Consider the following 20,315-nt stretch of genomic DNA (forward strand, 5'->3'; position numbering starts at 1 on the left):
TAATCCTGCATGTTTTTTTTATCCTGTGAAGAAGCAGACAGAGTTAATCAAATAGATGCCTACTGTAAATTGTTCATCATTGCTCCGGGCAGAAATGTATACAAAACCATGACTAGCTCTACTTAATATTTAAAATGTCAAAGCCTTTCCTCTTCTAAATCCTGTGCCCTTCTGTCAAATGTAACCGTTACTGAACGATTACGATCTTGTTTTACATCAACACTTGCCTTTTGAAAATAGTGTTTTTATTGATTTGTCACAGGACTGCAGTCACAGTAAACATAGCCACGTACTTATTGCAACGTTGTGCTTGTGTATAGCACATCAAAATGAGGAGAAGATAATGAAGATGATCCTCAGGAACGGTTTGTTTGTGGCTGAATGTGTTTAAAGCTCACAAGAAGTTCAAGCGGATACTCCAGAAAATAGGCCGTGCTTGAACTAAGAGAGGAATGGAATTCTGTATATGCAGAGATTATATTCGAATCGGAATTGAGTCAACGTGGGGTCCTCTGAAGGTCTCGCACAATGGAAATCAATTGCTGTATCATTTAAGACAGCGATCGCACTGCACTGAATCACAAATTATCAGAATGGAAACAGCATTTGGATTGACTGATAGATTTGCCCTGTGCACTCACCTGTAAAAGAGTCCATCCTTTATCCCTGAGCCTCACGCCGTTCTCTGAGGTGTGGAAGGGGGCAATTGAATTACCTCCACCCTCTCTGGCCCACAGCGCGTGATATGGGACTGGATTCCATTACACAAACTCTATCTAACCCAGACTGCGGCCTATCTAAACCTCATATCCCTGACAACGCTCCATACATCAGCCACAGGGTAATACACTCTAATAGGCAGCAGCCTCACCCACAGATTTACCATATGACCCGGCTCTCTTTCTCGCTCACAGTGGCTGCCATTTGTTTTGCCTTTGACTTGTAGCCCTGCTTGTATTTCTCACACTTTCTGTTGGCCTGTGTGTCTTTCATCCTTCTTTTCATTTTTGTTTCAGTTGTTGTATCCGTTTATTCAGTCTGGTCTCTTCTTATCTCTACCACTTCAGTTCACTCCCAGTTGCTCTTTTTCACTCCCCGCTCGATTACTGTTCCTCCATCTCTCACCACTTATCGTTTTCAGTGCACTGAAATCCTAAATTATGAGGATTAGTGGATGCTTCTCTTTGAAAGGGTTGTTCCCTCATCCTCACCTACAATATACTTGTATACTATTCAAACCATGTCCTTTTCATCATTGTATGCCTGGTCAGATTTGCTATCTTGTTCAGATAGTTCCATGTCTAAATCAAAGTATGGTCAATATCGGATTATTGTAAGTTATTGTATGGCTGCAACATTTAAAGTGGTCCTCAGTTGGACTGTAGCAAGTAGTGGCAGTTACAGGATAACAGAGAAATTAGCGCAGTGGATTTGGCTCCATGGTGATATCTGTATAAAGTTTGCTAACATTAGCCACCATCCGCTACTGGTCATTCCAGTCCAAAATAAGCCTGTTGAAGCAAAACCACTGAGGGTATGTTTGAAGATTTCCTTTGTTAAATGGAAAAAAGCTTGTTGTGGACGACATCTATATTTAGCATAAGATAATCCTTTATTCATTAGCATGGTATAGAGCGCTGCAGGAGTGACGTATTGTTATAGACAAACTCCAGAAGATCGCATCGCACTGGTTCCCTCGACAAAAAAACGAAGAGATCGTTCCATTGGATTTTGGATCATTGCAGAAAATAAACTCTGTGGCAAACACGAGTTTATGATGCTTGCTCAGCAAGATGACCTTCACAAATGAACACAGCCTTTATTATTTTAAAAGTGCAATCAGAAGAACTAGTTTTTATGCCACTTAAAAGCTTTAAATTCACGAAAGGGGTATCTGCTGACATTTTATATTGTAGAACAAAATGTTAAAATATCTTGAGCTTGTGTTAACCACAGACCTTATTTCAGGCATTTAACCAAAAACCAACTAAACAAACTCATGTACTTCGAGGCTATGGAGAAAGAATGTTTCAGCACAAAAGATTGCTTTGATATCGCTTTGGTCAAATATTGGCATTAGTATAAAATGATGCCAAACCATACCCACCCCCTATAAATAAACATTAGCTTTGCTGTCTGTCTGTGTGCAGGTGTGTGAAAAATAATAAAATCTGTACATGACATATTTTTTGTGCCCCAAACCATCCCTCTTTTCTTGCCTCCACCTCTTTTCTTCCCCGTCACTCCTCTTTTTGTATTCCTCCCCCTTCAGTCCTCTCCCTTTCCCAAGATCCTTCTGTTTCCTTCCAACCTAACATGCCTCTCTCTCCTCCTCCTCTCTCGGTCTTTGATAACATCAAAGGGCTGTGTCAGTACCAAAGCTCAGCTCTACAGTGGAGTGGTTGACCTTGGACGCTCGCTAACAACCCGGGAGAAAGCGAGAGAGTGAAAAGAGACGATGAAGAAGAGAAAGTGAAGGAGAGAGAGATCACACATGTACAGGAATACTAACTAGGGCCCTTTGACTTCCAAGATCAGAAAACACGGACGGAACCGCGGGATTCGATGATAAAAGTGGAACCAGCTGTAAAATGCGGAATGTCGTGGAATTTGCCTAAATAGGAAAGCAATTTATGAAAATCAGGGTTCTCCCTGTACCATTGTAAGCGTCTTTTCACCGCACTTGAGCCAAATGAACAGAAAAAATAACGATGACGCTATGTTGAGGTTTAATTTACCGGCACGCTGCTTCTCTGTGTTGGTGTGTTACCGAGGGCAAGGCCCAGCTCCTCCACACACACACACACACACACACACACACACACACAGTCATGTCGAAGAGGTCCTCTGAAACAGCCAGCGTAGTTCACACTGCAAGACACAGTGTTAGCCGCTATTTTTGGAGCTTCCCAACAGAAGCCCTAGATCAGAGGCAAATTGCCGTTGAATCAGCACTCGCTGGTCAAAGACGCGAGCCGAGAGGCTGTCCGATGTGTCACCTTGCAGGCTAAATAGCTGACTCGGCGGGGAGCTGCAGCCAATGAGAGAGTAAGACACGTGTCGAGGAACTTCTTTGATCAAAAATAAATAAATTGCGCAATGTTGAATTACATCAAATTCATTGATTTGATGTAATTATGAATTCCACATGATTAGAGACATTTTCTGATGACAAATGGGATTAAATCATGGACACAGAATTCAGGATAATAAAACAGAAAACACTAAATTTAGGAAAAAAAGAAAAAGGCCCTTACCAATCTTAAGGCTGGAACATGTGAGGCGCACATGCAGAGAGGGCCGTAAACTGCGGTGAACACACAAGTCAGAAGAATTCACAGATTCATTTGGCAGAAAATATCTTTCAGGCAGTGATTTTTGATTGTAGGATGCCGTTGTCATTGGTCTCAAGAGACCATGTCTGAAGACAGGAAAACAAATCTACTTCACCATGAGGCTGTGGGTTTACCTTCTCACAATAACAAGCTGTCTGGATCTCTGTGTGTGATCGCAGAGGGCAGAAGGATAAGTTCAAATAACATATCAAATGAAAAATTACAAAAATCTTCATTTGTCCCAACATCTATAAAAAGGGTTGTTTTACAAGATTGAATATATAGTGGACGAATTCATCTTAAAAGTCTCAAAACCTAAATATTCAGAGGGTCGGTTTGTTTGGCATAAGTGCTTAAATCTCTGTGCATTTGAGCCAACTATTTCACCTGACACATCACCAACTTTGTGATGAAGTGCTTGCATCCGTGTTGCATCATTAACAAGTAATACACACACACACACACACACACACACAACCACAACCAGGCTTATGTACACACACATGCAATAGTGTGTGTATGCATGCATGTGTTACGGTTAATAGTTACAAAATGAAATGAAAATCCTGAATCATAAATAATGCACCTACATACACTAACGAGCCAAAAGTACTACGTCAGCGTTCTGCAATATAGGAGGGTGCAAGCAACGAACAAGATGTACAGCTGGGGATACATCAGCTACAAAGAAAGAATGATACTAATTCATAGAAAACATCAAACATAACAAAAATACAAATCTTTTGGATTTTTGGACAAATCCGGAGTGAAGATGTTTCTCACTTTTTTTGCAGGATAGAATGGAAGGTATGACTGGCATGAAGTGCGCTCAACAGGTAAGTGTAGGCGGTGTCAATGTAGAGAGATAGGCATTAATCTGCGGGTTTTAGAGAAACTCATAGTTAAAAAGAGATACATTTGGAAAAAATATATATTAATAAATACCTCATATAATTTACAACTCTTTAATGGCTGCGAAGATGCAATAAACTGAATTTAAGTGTCCTTTTAAGAATTGTATCGTTTATCGACAACATACTAAGACCAGACCAGAGCAACATGTTATTCAGATGTGTGGTTCAGGTACATTCGACTCAACACTTATAAATAAAATACATAGGAAGCACAGTTTTGCAGTCTTGTATGAAAGTTTTAAGAGTCAGATGCATCGGGAAAAAGCCACCTTCAGGACAAAAGCTAAAGAGATCCATGGACAGAGCAGTGTGCATGATGCTTTTTTAAAAATCTCGCTTTGAAGAAGACATTGTTTTTCCCCCATCTCCTCCTCTCCTTCCTTCCTCTTTTCTCCTCCCCTTGATGTCAGTGACTCCTCATCGGGGACCACATTAAAACTCAATCAATTACACACATACACACAACTGTCTCTCCATGTCATCCCTGGGCTTAATGCCAGCCTCTCTCTCCCAGTTGCTCTGTGCGCAGCGTTGTCCTCATCTCTCTCATTGTGATCCTGTGGCCTTGTTGGCCCTGGCATTCAATTTAGCTGTCATCCAGATGCATCCCACTCTGCACACGCACACACGGATGGATTTCCTGTCAGGACAGTTTGAGACCAATCAGACTGTGATATTGGAGCATGCCCAGATGAGGGCTAAAGGCCATCAAGGGACCCCCCCACACACACAATGAAGTACTCCCTTTAACCCTGGACCCACACATACACAGAAATGCATGCATGCCAAAAGTTGCATACATTGTAATGCCCCGAAAAAGGCACACAAACACATGCAAAGTCAACTTCAATAAATCGGTTCTAACATTTACCACCAGTGGTTTTAAATTTAAATGCATCAAGCCTGCATGCGTATGTATGAGGATTGGAGACACGTGTGTGTGTGTGTGTGTGTGTGTGTGTGTGTGTGTGTGTGTGTGTGTGTGTGTGTGTGTGTGTGTGTGTGTGTGTGTGTGTGCATGCTAAGTTGCCTTTAGGCGCCATCAGTGTGTCACACAATATGGCTAAGCCCCGGTCCCACAGGAACTGAACAACGTCTACTCAGTTTCCAAGAGATCAGCAGAGGCAGAGAGCAGGAAGAAAAGAGGACGGGTGACAGAGATACAGAGAATGACGGGGACAAAAAGTGAGTGACACAGATAAAGAAAGAGGGACAGACACAAAAAGAGAGTTATTAAAACAGACGGAGAGAAAGACTCAGTGGACACAGGGAATAGAGAGACCGAGGGGTCTCCTGTACACAGCCATGGGCAGCTCTTGGGACGAGGAGGAGTGTACTGAATAATTGAGTCTTGGTTTCTTCAGCTTTGTCACAGAATGATTCATCTTTCAATATGGTGCGACACACCAGGGCAGTAAATTCAAGAGAATCATACAAGACACGTGTTATTCACCACATCTCCACCTAACATTCACTGGCAGTGTGTCTGTCTTTTGTATTGTTGAAGATTTAGCTCGCCCTGGTGTACTTTTTTTCTTCTTCTAATAATGTTGATGACATGCACACAGAGACAGAAGCCTCTCCCTCTATGGCCCAGACTGCTTTTTAATGAAAATCTGTACAAACTACATTACAAAACACCACAAAGAAAATCAGACAAAAACTAAAAAGGACTTTAATTTGATTCTAAAGTTATTGAGCCCTAAAAAGAAACTATAAGTTATCTGTAAACTCTTGAAAACAGAAACTAACAAAGACCATAGCGACCAAATACATCTTCGGTGAAAGAATGTTTTCTTGTTTATATTCTACAATATATTACGGCTGGGCGATATGACAATATATAAAGTCAAAACAATATAATAATTCACAAGTCACTTGGGCGACGCTTTATATTCTGGTCCTTACACGAAGCTGGAGCGAAAAGGGCAAAAAGAAGAGCTCATAGCAAAACAGACATTTCAGGAATATTTGGAGTGCAGGCTTATATATAATGTATACACACATTATTAACAATAAAATCTGTTCTATTCAGATCTGTAATGTTTTATCTCTTTGCTCTGAGCAGCTATCTTCACTTTGTCTCTCCTCCCATCCTACGGCCTATGAACAGCACGAACAGCGTTTTGCTGTGTTGTCAAGGCAGAAAGAAAAAAGCTGAACTTTGGACATGTCTTCTATGGAATGTAGCCAAAAAACTAATTACAAACAAAACGATGGTGGAAATTGCTTTTCAATACATCATCTGTCAATACGTGTAGGCATTTTGTCTGTATCCATAACCTATGATGTAATGTTGGCATTTGAAGTTTGCCAAGATATCTGATCCTGCCAGCTGGTTGAAAGTGCAGATGTGTCTTATGAAGACTTCTGAAGATTATCTTCTGAGGGTACCAAAATCATTAGCAAAATCAGCTTTATTGTCTATTTTACTTTTTAAAAAATAGACACAAATTTTCAATGGGACCATAATTTAGCAAATGGACATCATGCTGTATTGAAAAAGACACGTTTACAATGTTTCCTGAGGTAATAAATCAAGTGAGAAGAAGGGTAATTTTCTCATAGACTTCAATGGAATCAGACTCCTAATTTATGCATAACAAGCAGCTTCATTGGAAGAAACACCACAGCAAAAAAAATATTGTGTAGTTGTTGTTTTTCAATCTAAATATGCAAACATATAAGCATTGTCCTTTAGTATGTTCTAGTTTGCTGTAAAGAGAGAGAGGAGTAGCAATGGGAGGTTTCTGTGGCAGGAAGGTTTGAACAGCATTGGGACGGCCTCTCTTCATCCCTACCATGAACAAAACTCTGAATCTCAAATCAAGTTTTAAACCAGCAGCAGCACTTTAGAGGTGCTGTCAACCTGCAAGACTGAAATTGTGTCTTTTTTTTCACCCAAAGCATCCATGTTCGCATCACTTCCCAGCATGAGCTGTCAGGGTGGATATCATTAATTGAGCCTGCTTGCTGCTATTTACTTGTTTGTGCTGCTTCACAGTTCACTAGCTCCTAATAACGTGCATTAGAAAATGGTTCCAGTGATGTAACAGAGCGCAATGGGGCATTCATTTACAGCCTACCTGGAAAGCAAGTGGTTTAATATAAAGTAAGGACAGGAAATGCATCTGGCTTTATATACTGTAGCTTAAATCTAAACATTAAAATATGCTTTGCTGATGCAGTAAACCAGCCTGGGTCAGAGTAATGCAGTAGGGGAGGTTGAGACGAATTGTGAATGTTAATGAACCTCACGAGTCAGTGTAAAACACTCCTCGAAAGCAGACAATAGCTCTAGAAACCAAATATACCAGCGTGACACGGACCTTTATCCACTCAAGGGAATCAAATTGAATAAAATCAGCAGCTCAATATGGAAATCAGAGCATATGTATTGCCTCCACACGGCTCTCAACATGGAGATGGCTGAGCCGGTGGCTAGCAGCTAACGCGGCTAACAGTGCAAATAATGGCAACAGTGCTGACAGAGCTAACGGTGTTTACCTATAGGGACACCAGAGGGTGGGCGCTGCACTTCTGCAACGACGCCGTGGATCAGCAGTAACCGCCGTATGAACGGTCACGGGCTAGCCCGCAACATGGAGACTCACATGCACTAAAATGCATGCGCAGACAGCCCAGCAAGGGCTCTCAGTATTGAATTTAACAACTTTAAGTATCTACTAATGCTAAAAATGTTAAAAAGCTGTTTTAGTATGGTAAAGACAAATTTATATTCGGCGTACATTTTTCAAAATACACAGTAACGAGCCTCATTGAATTATTGTACAGAGAAAGTTTGAGGCAGAAAGAACCGATTGTCACTACCACACAAACATTTTTCTCTGTTAGTCCCTTTAAAAGTGCTTTCCCTGCAGGTTTCACTCCCACACAACCACCACATATAGAGCTCAGAAGCCCTATACTGACACAACATGTCTCCGCTGCTAAAATGTACTAATGGAAGGTGTTACTAATTAATTATGAGAAACTATTTTTCATTTGGCTCACTGCCACTGCTTTTCTTTTGGGGGGGGGGGGGGGGGTTCAAGTTGACATGATGCCAGTATATTTCCCGTGGTCCCCTTTTCTCTTATTCCATTTTCTCAATTAAACATTGTTTTTCCAATCTCCGTTCCTAATCCACCCCCACGCCTTCCTTCCACCTCTCTCTCTTTTAGCTCTGCAGCTCTAATTAAGTAGGCTGTCTCTACAAGACCCTTGCTGTTAAATCAGTCTCATGTACTTTTTTTCCCCTATTGGATCTGTAGGTGTATGATATGGTATGTGCATATATATGTGTGTGTGTGTGTGTGTGTGTGTGTGTGTGTGTGTGTGTGTGTGTGTGTGTGTGTGTGTGTGTGTGTGTGTGTGTGTGTGTGTGTGTGTGTGTGTGTGTGTGTGTGTACAAATCCCTCCAGGTTTGCCCTCTGAGGTGTGTGTATTTGATTGCATGTGTTCGTCCTGCCTTGGGTGCGGGCTCGAAGCGCTGATTGCCAGTTGACCACGGGCGCTATTTTAAGGCCCAGTTTAATTTGTGGTGATTGATTGTGATAATTAATTTGCCGTAGGTAGATGATTCTGGTAATTAATTTGCTGCAGCTTGATGATTAAGGGTTGCCGGTGTCCCGTTGTGACCGGCACTGTTTGGCCGATTAGCTCCTTTGCTGCCACATTCATTTATTGTTAGAGTGCACCCCTGCTCACAGTTGTAGCTGGAGCCCACAGTCTCCCAAAGCATGTGACCTCAACAAGAAAAAACTTTGGGCGAACTAAAGTCAGCGGTGATATAGAACGCTGACCCTGCAAATGAGAAGCTAAACACACATTGCACACACACATTACTAAGTAGTTGGAACACATGGATAAACTTTGTTTTTAGCCGTTTTCCATACAGTTTTCAATATATTCTTTCAATATGTTTCAGCCCTATATTACAACACAGGCTCTTACAGCGAGATAGAAGAAATATTGCTATTTCTATCCTTCATTTGCCTGGTATTCCCCATAGTCGCTGAAGGATTGGTGAGGTGGAGAGCTACTCCAACCAAATGAGACTCGCTGCTCAAATGAGAACGAATGGGTTTCCTAACAGGGATATTATTAAACACACAGCACTGGTGTTTCAAACGCATTAGTGGGACTGATATGAAGTTGTTCGGCTGACTGGCGGAAACAATGAACTCTGGCTAACGTTATTAATCGGAATCATAAATCTATTTCTCACCCGGTCCATCAAACAATGAGGTAGAGGAAACCAAGCACGGTTTCCCATTAAAACCACGGAATGCTACACAATAGCGTAGATGTTCACACGGATACACACAAAACACAAAGGGAGCGAAATGGAAAGCAAAATGGGAAACGGCAGAGGAGGAATACTATTTTTGACATCTTTGTGTAAGAAATTCATTTATGCATGGCCTAAGACGGACTCTAGTTTATTGGTTTCTTTATTGTGAAATGGATTTCAATGCAGCGCAAAGGAAAAAAATGGAAATAGAGGGACTTCTCCATTTGCATCAGGAAACAGTGTTGAGGCTGTAATGAAATTAGAGCAGGCATTTTGATTATCAGTCTTTTCGGGCTGCAAGGAAAACATCTCCAACAACAAATGAATCATTAGCAAGAAGGGTAAAAAAGCAATTTACTACACTAACAGGCACTGCAACACTCCACGGGAAAGAGTGCTTCACGAGCACTGCTGTTTGCTCCGGGTTTGTACTTCCTCGTGTCTGACTAGTCCCAATCTGTGCGAGCTCTCCTGCAGAAACAGTCCAATGAGCATCCAAATGAGACCTACATGGAGCTTGTGTGTGTGTGTGTGTGTCGGGGGGGGATACACAGGAAGAACACAGAGGAATCAACTAATCTTGTTTCATTAAGTTAATGTAAGTTATAGTTTATTTTATTCATTTCCAAATGTTTTTTGTTTTTGTTTTTTTCAGACCACTTCAGAACTAATAAACATGAAATGATGAGTTGAATCAATGTATTGCCAAGAGTTCACTCAACTCACACAATGATGTTTCTAGCTGAAACTATTAGCAGACTTCTGAGCGTGCATTGTTTAAGTTAAAACTGTCCAGGCAGCCGTTTTTGAAGTTTGCAGAAGACATAAGTGCATGGGTTCGATGCATAATAAGATAATTCATGATTGTTTCTTAACATAATAAATGCTCCCAAGATGAATGTTACTATTGAATTCAGTCCCTACCCCGACACTGCAGTTGTTTCACCTCAATATCTTAAGCTTATTACTGTGAATGCTGATTTAGCATTCATTGTTTCTGTTGTCTTCTCAAGTTAAGTCAACTTACATTTGCAAGGCAGCAGGGGAACTTACACTCTTAAGTTGAACCAGCTTAGAACGGTTTACTGTGTAGGTGAAAGAAAGAGGGACTAGATGTATACGGAACTAATCTGGGGAACAGAAAACATCAGTTTCTGTGAAAATGATCAAACAATCTGTATTAAAGCTGAATGAAAATTCAGAGCTTACTCGATGAGAAACCAGAGACCTGAGAGTTATTTAGGCTTCCATCTGTTTGTATCATCCCAGCCTTGAAGCTACTCAAAATGCATGACTGATACAAAGGACTGACTGAATGCACATTTTACTTGGTCTCATGTCAAATATTGTCATAGTTTCTTATGTTTACCTGTCCTACTAGACACAAAGCACAGAACCTCTGCAATTATCAGGTTTTAGCCCCAATCCGAAAGGTTTGATGTGTTTTATGGCAAGATGTAGCTCTAGAACTGCTGGGCATGAATATGGAAACTGGTACCAGAGATATGATGCTTTTGGTGATCCCCTGACCTTTCATCTATAGCCCCACCACCAGGTCAGGAGTCTACAGCCATAGCAGCGGCTCTGTGAGGCTGAATGATGTCAACAGGATTCATGCAAAAGTTGTAGAGATATTACACTCTTGACCATGTGACACGGTATCTTAATATTTATTGGGTGTATTTCTATAAGTTAGCTGTCGATACTTATGGTCCCCAGAGGATGAACCGTACTTTTTTGACCAACTGACCACAATAAGGCCATAATGTTTACTTGTAAACAAACACAATATCAAATCTGATGAGTGGGTGGATCCCCATGAAGCTTCCTGAGGGTTGACCTTTTCCATTTTGGACACTACTTGCCATCCCCCCGCCAAAATGCCAGCATTATGCAGAGGGTAACGTATTTCATGGTCGTTTCAGCATATTAACCTTTCAAAGTAAATTAATGGTCTCATGGGGATAAATCTTTTTTAGCTTAAACAACCAAATGGCTTTTCCTTAAACTCGGTGTGTAAAATTGGGAATTTTCACAGAATAATTCATTATTATCATTATTAGTATTATTATTATTATGGAACTGACGATGTGATCATATGCAAATGTGCAATAGTACACCAATCTTTCAATAAAGTAATTCATTTTACATGCACTCTTATAGCTTTAGTCTAATAAAATCAAAAAACATGGGAACACCTAGTTATATTTAACACGCAGTCTTCACAGGTCTGTATTGATGTGTTTTCAATCTGAGAGGTTGCTAGAGCATCAAAGGCTGCAAACGATATCACTTCAAAAATAACTCTTCTCACCTGTGTTTGAGGATTCAGCAGGAGGCAATATGATATTTGCCACCTTTAGAAAGCGCCTCAGCTGAACTATTATGCCAAAGTTGGGCCTGCATATTAAAAAGGATTCTGGATTTGCATTTCTTTAGAGTGAACTTCATATGCAAATGCAATTTGCCTTTGTTTCAAATAGAGATTTTCACCAATTCAATAGAGATTTTCACCAACGTATGTGTGGAATACCATATGTTCACCGTCTCCAAAATCAATTCAAGAAAAAATAAATATAATACAATTACAAGACACTACTGCATGGAACACACATGCACAGTTGGATACACACACACACCTCCTCCTATGACTTGATGAGGTTGTTATGATTAATGGAGGTGAAAATCACTTGCAATATAAGAGGCCCATTTGACTCCCCTAACTCTTTCAACACACACCCATATCACATGCTGAGCGCTCAGCCCTTGGTGCTTAATGGAGCCCTCATATGGGTTATTGATCGGGCAGACCACAGCTAGATTAATTTATTCTTCCAATCAAGCTTTAATTAATAGCAGGACACTGGTAAGACCTCCATTAAAAGTCCTGGTCATTACTCACAGCAGGAACATAGAGGAAACCAATAATCAAAACAGGGCTGATTCTCCCTTGTCCCATATTCAGGGCTTCAGCCAGTTGAGTCAAGGACACTAGAGGTGTTGGTTATCTGAAACAAAACTAGGGGAAATTTGACGTTGCTCTTGTTTGAGAAAGACATAATGACAAACCAAGGAAAATATACAGATATATACACAAATATGGCGATAGATAAATAGCTGTATATGCAGTTACACACATACACCAACACACAGTGACTGTGAGAATGAGTGGAAAGAGAGGAGGAAGGGGGGGGAGGGGCGGCAGGATGGAGATGGTTGGGGAAAACAGACAGCTAAGAGGTTGAAATGTGAAAGCTGGAACATTTGCCAGACTGCATTCAGCAGACCATAAATCTCTCATGCTGCTGTCCACGCTCAGAATGATTATGCTAAAAGTGGATATTGGACCTCTCCCTGAAGTTGGTGCCATTAGCGAGCAGGAAGTAAATACTTAGACACGCACAGAAATAGAGAGAGAGAGAGAGAGAGAGGCTTTGAGATGGGCCTTTAGTTCTAAATGTGTGTATGGCGAGGAGGAGCGGATGGGAGGAGGGGGAACTTAACAATTAGCGTTCATAATGAGATCAGGGTTATCAGACGGCTCGCTGGTCGCGGATGATGAAAAGAACACTAATTCAGTTTGTCTCTTCCTCTGTTCCGCTGGCCCTCGCTGCTTGCTAAGGAATGGAGGGAGAGAAAGAGGAAGGGTGGGGAGATGTCCATATTAAGAATAACTCCTATCAGACATGTGCTAAATCATCTCTGCAGTGTAATTTCATTGCTTACATTGGTTACAATAACTGCAAGCTTAAGAGAGCAAAATCCATCATACAAATCTCATTCTCGCCTATATCTGCAGCTCTCGGTCACTGCCAAGGTTTTTGACTCCAAAGCGTTGTTGTTTTTGCCTGTCACATGCCATTTATCTAAAATAAATTATAATAAGACGGCGCAAATGACGTAAACACTTTTCTTTTCTTTCTTTTTTTACCTCTTATTCCCTTGCTTCCTGTTTACGCTCTTATTCACCTGCTGTTATAAATAGTTCAAAGTCTGCCCTGGCTGCACCTCAGTTGGAGCTAAATGAGTGTAAACAGCACTGGCTGGGCCAGAGACAGATGAGTGCCAACGTCGGGGGGAGGGGGGCAGAGAGATGGATGGAGACGCAGACGGAGGAGGAGAAGACAGAAGAAGGGACTTCCACACACTCCTCTCTATAGAGTTCCTCGGGATAAACGGTCTCAGCACGGCCCTCCATGAGCTGAAGCCAGACAGCAGACCCACCACATACAAAAACACAGACCCGCTAATCAGCAGCACGCATGCAAACACACGCACACAAGCAGGCAGAGACATAGTGATGTGTTGTTTAGACTTAAATATATACTTCTTCAGACCCTGAAGTAGAAAGGACATCAGATGGGTGTATTTCCTCTGAAAGAGAGTTTTGTTGCCACGCCCTGCAACACCCACAATCCCATTCTCATCAATGGAGCCTAATCGTTAAGACTGATTGGGAGACATCTCAGTGTGAAAGGACCCCCACACAACCCATCTATCACTAACGCACACGTAAAGTCACCCACACACACACACATACATGCAGACACGCACGCACGCCAGCACATGTGTATACACACACACACACACACACACACACACACACACACACACACACACACACACACAGGCTTCATCCATCACCCCCTGTGGCTGGTCTATCTGAGGTCTCAGTGATTAGTTGTCCTGCCTGGCTGAATTATGATGTTAATAAGTCACCATTAGTTCCCTTGTCCACACCCACTTCACACATGTGAGTAGGAACACACACACACACAAACTCACACAATGACCCAAATAATACAGCTAAGTCTTCTATACGGTCTTGCCATCATATACGTTGATGCTGATGAAATCCCTTCATAATATACGTCTATATACGTCACATAGACCTTTTCCAAGGGAGGTATTTTAATTTGCCCGATGAGGAAAAGGTGCATGGTACTGTATTCCATTCAGGTGAGCCTGATTCAGGGCCCTGCTTTGTGCATGTTGTCTCACTGGCATGGTTGACTGGGACAGTTAATAGAACTGAGCCACTGTTAATGTCATTAGTGACACCTGTGACAAGTCAAAAGGTCTACCATACAACAACTGGACTATACCAAGCTGCGATGACCATAGGGGTTCCTAAAGACCACCACATAGCCTTTTCATTAGAACACATACAGCGCAACAACTTATTCCTTGAGGAAAGGCACACCGGGATGAAATACCCCAGGGCCAAATAAAGAGCAGTGTTGCTGTCCATAGTACTGAAGAACAGGGGGGAAACTTCTGCTGTCACAGAGAGAAAATCAGTACTGAGATCTACTAATGGTAGGCTCGTCGACATAACTCAACCATGCAAATACAGATAAGAGTTGATAGAATTATAATATGAATCCAATCCGTCTCTGTCAATGAGAACACTGTGCAGCAGTAACCAGTAACAACGAGCGCAGCCTCAGATTCAGTAACGGCACAAACATTAACTACACACAGCGTGATTTCTACTCTAGACTTCTATTTAGTCATCTTCTGTTATTGCAATATAAAATTCCTCCTTCTTGGCCCAATTCATGAGATTTTTATATGATAGTTATAGAAATGATGACCAGAAATTCCCCTTTTACATTACTTCTTGTACAGTACTAAAAACAAAACAAAGTATTTGTATTAGATTGTTGTAAAAGAAACAACACCAATAAAAATGGTTTTATATGCACATGTAGTACCAAGCTCTGGTGGCATTGAACAGCAAATACCCCATCTTTAGTCAACATAATATGCCTAAAACATGCGCGTGAACATCATATTCATCGAGGTAAGAAAAAAACAGAAGGGGGAAATAAAGTACTCAGGTCATATTTCTTGGCAGAATGTCTCAAAGGGTCGAATAGAGTAAAACTATTTCACACTCCTTGGTAGTCTACTGAGAGGAAAACCCTGCAAGTCAAATATGACCGATTAAAGACTAACTAGAACTAATGTAAAATACATAAAATACTGTTACACACATTTAGATTTGCTTCCATACCACCAATAGACTCCATTGTGTTTAACAGGGTTGAGTTGTATGAAGTAGACACACGGATAAAGTCACAAGGTAGCCATCATAACAGCAATCCAGCATCTTTGGAATAATGAATAATGAGAGCACAAGTGTAGTCACAGCGAGCTCATCAGCAGATTAAATAGGTAGAAAACACTCTCAACAGGTCACACCAAACACTGCGAAAGAGGCAGCAGCGGCTCGGCGGCCAACACAACAACACAAACATAATGAAAGCTACTTACCGTTTGAAGAGTTGATTCATCCTTCGTATGTGGTATCGCATCTCGGCCTCAGCTTCACCAAACTGACCTGAAATTAAAAATGATGGCAGGAAGTGGGGCAGCCATCGTTCACAAGTCAAAACTAATTCAAACTAGGCAACGTTGTCAGAGCTGGAACATATGTTTAGTAACATGATTCAGTTTTCCTCCGCACTCTGGGAAACGTATGCTAAGTTAAGCAACGCGATGTTAGCATACATATGTAGCTTGTTAGCACAGTCACACAAGTCTATATTTTGCACTTTCCTCTAACGCACACTTACTATTTGTGTCTCCTGGTCTTCAAAACTTCCCCTTTCCCGTGGCAATTTCTTGTGGAAAACTTTCCCGGTGTTTTTGTTTCATCGCTATGTTTAATATCACCACCACTAGTTTACTTAGCTCACCAAACGGGTGCCGTGGCACCAACGGGAAAATATAACAAAACTCTTCTTCTTCTCCATTTAATGGTGACACACGTGAAGGTGCATCACCGCCACACAATGCAGGAGTGTGGAAGTTAAAACTGAAAAGCAGACTATTAATTCTGTCCATATTTAATCGTTTTTTTTGTACGGAGCACTGACACTGGCACCTCAAGAATGCTGCACGAAAACTGGATTAAAATGTTGGTATCATTGAAAGACACATTTTCCATAATCTTACCCTGCCTCAGCACCTTGCTCACGAGCCACCATTACATTTACTAACAAGTATTCTCTGGGATCCACATTCATTTAACCAAATTATTCATACTTTAGTCAGAAACGTTTTTCCTGGCTTATAAGAGATAACTGCAAATATATCAATATTGCACATGAGTCTTAAATACAATACAATGATCTTATTTAATTTGACTTGTTCAATCTACTGCACAGTAGCCATCATCTGAACTGTATGAAGTGCAGCCCAACCCAACTGATAACTGATCCTCTTTCAATGTGTATTCTTAGGTTTGGTATAATAATAACAAGCCTCCTAGGACCTTTAGATCCACCTGTGTTTTTTCTTATGTGCATAGAAATCAGCTGCCTTTAGGTCCGTATCAGCTAAATATTCCTACAGAACATTGCAGTAGGCTGCATATTTAAGAGGCCCACAACATACACCTGTGTTATGTGTTCAAGTTTTAAAAAATGGCCGATATATCATCATCACTCTTAAATATTGTTTACCACATTGGCCTCAAAAGTGTAGAATCAGATTGCCTCTAATTGGCAGTAAATGGAATAGGGCAGCCAATTTCCCCCTCTCCCACTTCTTGTTGCTAATTTGTTGTGTGTCTTATCCTCTTTGTGTGTTTTTGACATCACACACGGACCACAGAAACAAATCCGAACAAATAGCAGCGCTGCTTTTACTGCGATATTGACTTGTGTGACCTTGACCCATTAAAATGCACTAACATACATACTACTAACACTCCATTTCCATTATTTTGACACCTCCACCCTTTCCCGTGTATGCAGACAGAAACATCTAATTTCATCTTCATTGATTATATTTCTCCATCAGCATGTGTTCATTTGTGTTCTTGTGATATCCATGGAAAACCTTCCATCAGTGGGATGACCTTTGATGAGAACCTACCTTCCAGGTCAATAACATTTTGGCCAGACATTGCCCTTACCTAATACCAGCTCTATCTTAGCTCCGGCTAAATCGATACCAGAGAGAGATGGAGGGACAGAAACGAAAGGAACAGTGTGGCCATTAGGGGCTGTAACATATGCAGGTATGCCTAGGTCTTAGAATTAAATAATTAATTAGGATGGGTCGATGGTGATATGTATCATTGTTGTTTGATAAGATATAGCACCATCTGAAGATAGCCCTAGAGAAAAATCTATGCGGTAGGTCAGACTAGACTATTGATTAGCATATATCTTGTAAGCTCTGATGACAACTAAATGTGTGTCAGTGAAAAGTCCATTTAATCAATAGGGAATCCTCATATGCACCATTCTGTTTGATGAAATACTTAATTAACTACTTGGAAGAGGTGGGTCGTGTTCAAGATATCGAGTCATCCAGGGGCTTTCCTGATCCTGTGAGGGGGAAACAGTTTAGTTGCACATTAATACCGAAGTACACCTGGGATGCTCTGCCTGAGCACATCTCTTTTTGTTGCAAATTACAGTGTGTTTCAAAGATACATATTGCAAAAAAATATGACACAGAATCATTAAAAGTCTTTCAAATCTTGTCAATATTCCTCAAAACATCTAAACTTTTCTCTTAGATTCAGGCTAGTTGATGAGTAGGGGCCTTTTGAGCACACTGCCTGGATAGTAGACACTATTATAAACACTACTTGAATTAATTGCGACATATTGCTTTTTAAGTGAAGATTCACATAATCTCTTTTCCATACCCAAGGGTCATTACCTTCCAAAGTAAAGCATGAAAGTATTGCTGACAATATGTACTAGTGGTGGATGTAGGATGCAAATTCCAGACAGGGCTTTAGGGAGAGCCATCTGCTGTTGAGTTTCACCATAATGATCGGCTTATGAAAGCTCTGTCCTAAAATTTAGCTCTATGTATGTAGCAGCAGACAATGAGCCGTCTGCCATCTGGGAAAAACAACAAGTCCGCTTTCCAAATACACTCACTGCTTTGGAAATGGTCTGAAGAGGTTCTTCAAATGACTGTGCAACATACTTGCGAGGGCATGTGCTCTGGACAGATCTATGGCCTTTGGTTCGTATATTTGGAACCAAAGAACAGACTTATCATGTCATGCGCAATATTAAAATATCTGCATGTGTGTATAGTTTTCTCAGCCCACATCAGACTAACCCCATACTTTACTCTGCCCCTCTATACCTCTCACTCGCAGTCTCATGGGGAAGTTTCAACTCTTCTGGCGTGAACATGTTTGAGTTTGAGCAAGGTGTTGAAATTTCAACCAAAGCTGTGAAGCTGTGGGTGAAATGGGATAGTCACTCTAAAGTAAGCCGGGATCACATTATTATTCTTTGATACAGTGTTCGTAAGTTCAGCTGACATAGTGAGTGTGCACAAATGTGTTCACACACAAAAAAAACACACACAGAAAGAAACACACACAAAACTGAATTTCCCTGCGTGAGGAGGTAAGCATTATGCAGCTTCAGTTTCTCTCTGGCACACAGAATTAGCTGAGGTTAATGTCTGCACTTCAGCTTCGAAAGAAAGGGGAGCGTACTGTGCGGGTGTGTGCATAGAGGAGCACTGCCGGGTTGACCATTTTTTCTTCTTCTGTAACTTCATTAAAGAAATATAAAATGGCAGGCCATTAGGGCAAACACATTCAGCCGCCTCTTATTGAGAGATGCTTTTAGAAAAATCTAATTCACCACAAATTGTGTGGCACTCCAAGACTCCACACACACACACACACACACACACACACACACACACACTTCTCTAATCTTCCCCAGATGACTGTAGCTCTGTGAGCTCTGTGAGGGCTGCAGGAGGAGGAGATGGGTGGCACCGCGTTTTCATAATGATAAAGTGGCACCTCAAACATGGCCGTCTGTTCGCCCTGCCTTCTTATTAAACAGAAAGAAAGAGAAGGAGAAAGCGAGAGACCAACTGAGATTGCAAAACAGACAAATTTGAATTTCGCACTCATTTTTCCTTTACCCCGCCTCTACTTTAACAGCCTCCATGTTCTCACCTCTTTCTTCTCGGTGTGTGCTTCCCTCTCTCTCCTCCTCTCCTCGTCTGTGTGAGTTATTAGGGATGAGAGGAAGTCATTCTCCGCGTGTGGTTATTAGTATTGATCTGAGCGCCGTTCAACGGCCGTTTCCTGCTGATTTCCTCTCGTTCCCCCTCCTTCCTTTTCTTACTTTATATGGCCCCCACCCACATCCATCCATCTTAGCTGTGTAGCTGCTCTACAGTGAAGTTTCAACACAGCACTTTGTCTGCTGTGTCTGACTGATTTACTGGATATTGTGGCCTTAATACTGCTGCACACACTCATGGACATACAATTAACTGACCACAAAAACAATAAATTTACATTCAAGCCCAGGCCTGAGTATTTTATTGACCAATAAAGCCTCACACACTCATCCACTTCATTCCTGCTGTTTGCACACCGTGCAGTCCCTCACACACACACACACACACACACACACACACACACACACACACACACACACACACACACACACACACACACACACACACACGTGTATTATTGAAACAATCATTATTTACTATGGGGTCCTCAGACTCTTGTCACATGGAGGCATGCAATACTTTGCCATGGTTTGCTGCTGCTGAGTCTGTTGTTTGCAGACTTACAATAAACAGAATGACATTTCATGGATTGGCAGGTAAAAAGCAATAAATCAGCTGATTGCCTTCTAATTAAGGTAAATCAAAAAATGGCAGTTTTAATCTAGTCTCCCATAGCCAGACCTGCACAGCGCACAGCTCTAAAGTAAGGTCTGGCTCCACACTATCATTCAGGTA

The sequence above is a fragment of the Pholis gunnellus genome (assembly GCF_910591455.1).
Source record: "Pholis gunnellus genome assembly, chromosome: 2".
Lineage (NCBI taxonomy): Eukaryota > Metazoa > Chordata > Actinopteri > Perciformes > Pholidae > Pholis > Pholis gunnellus.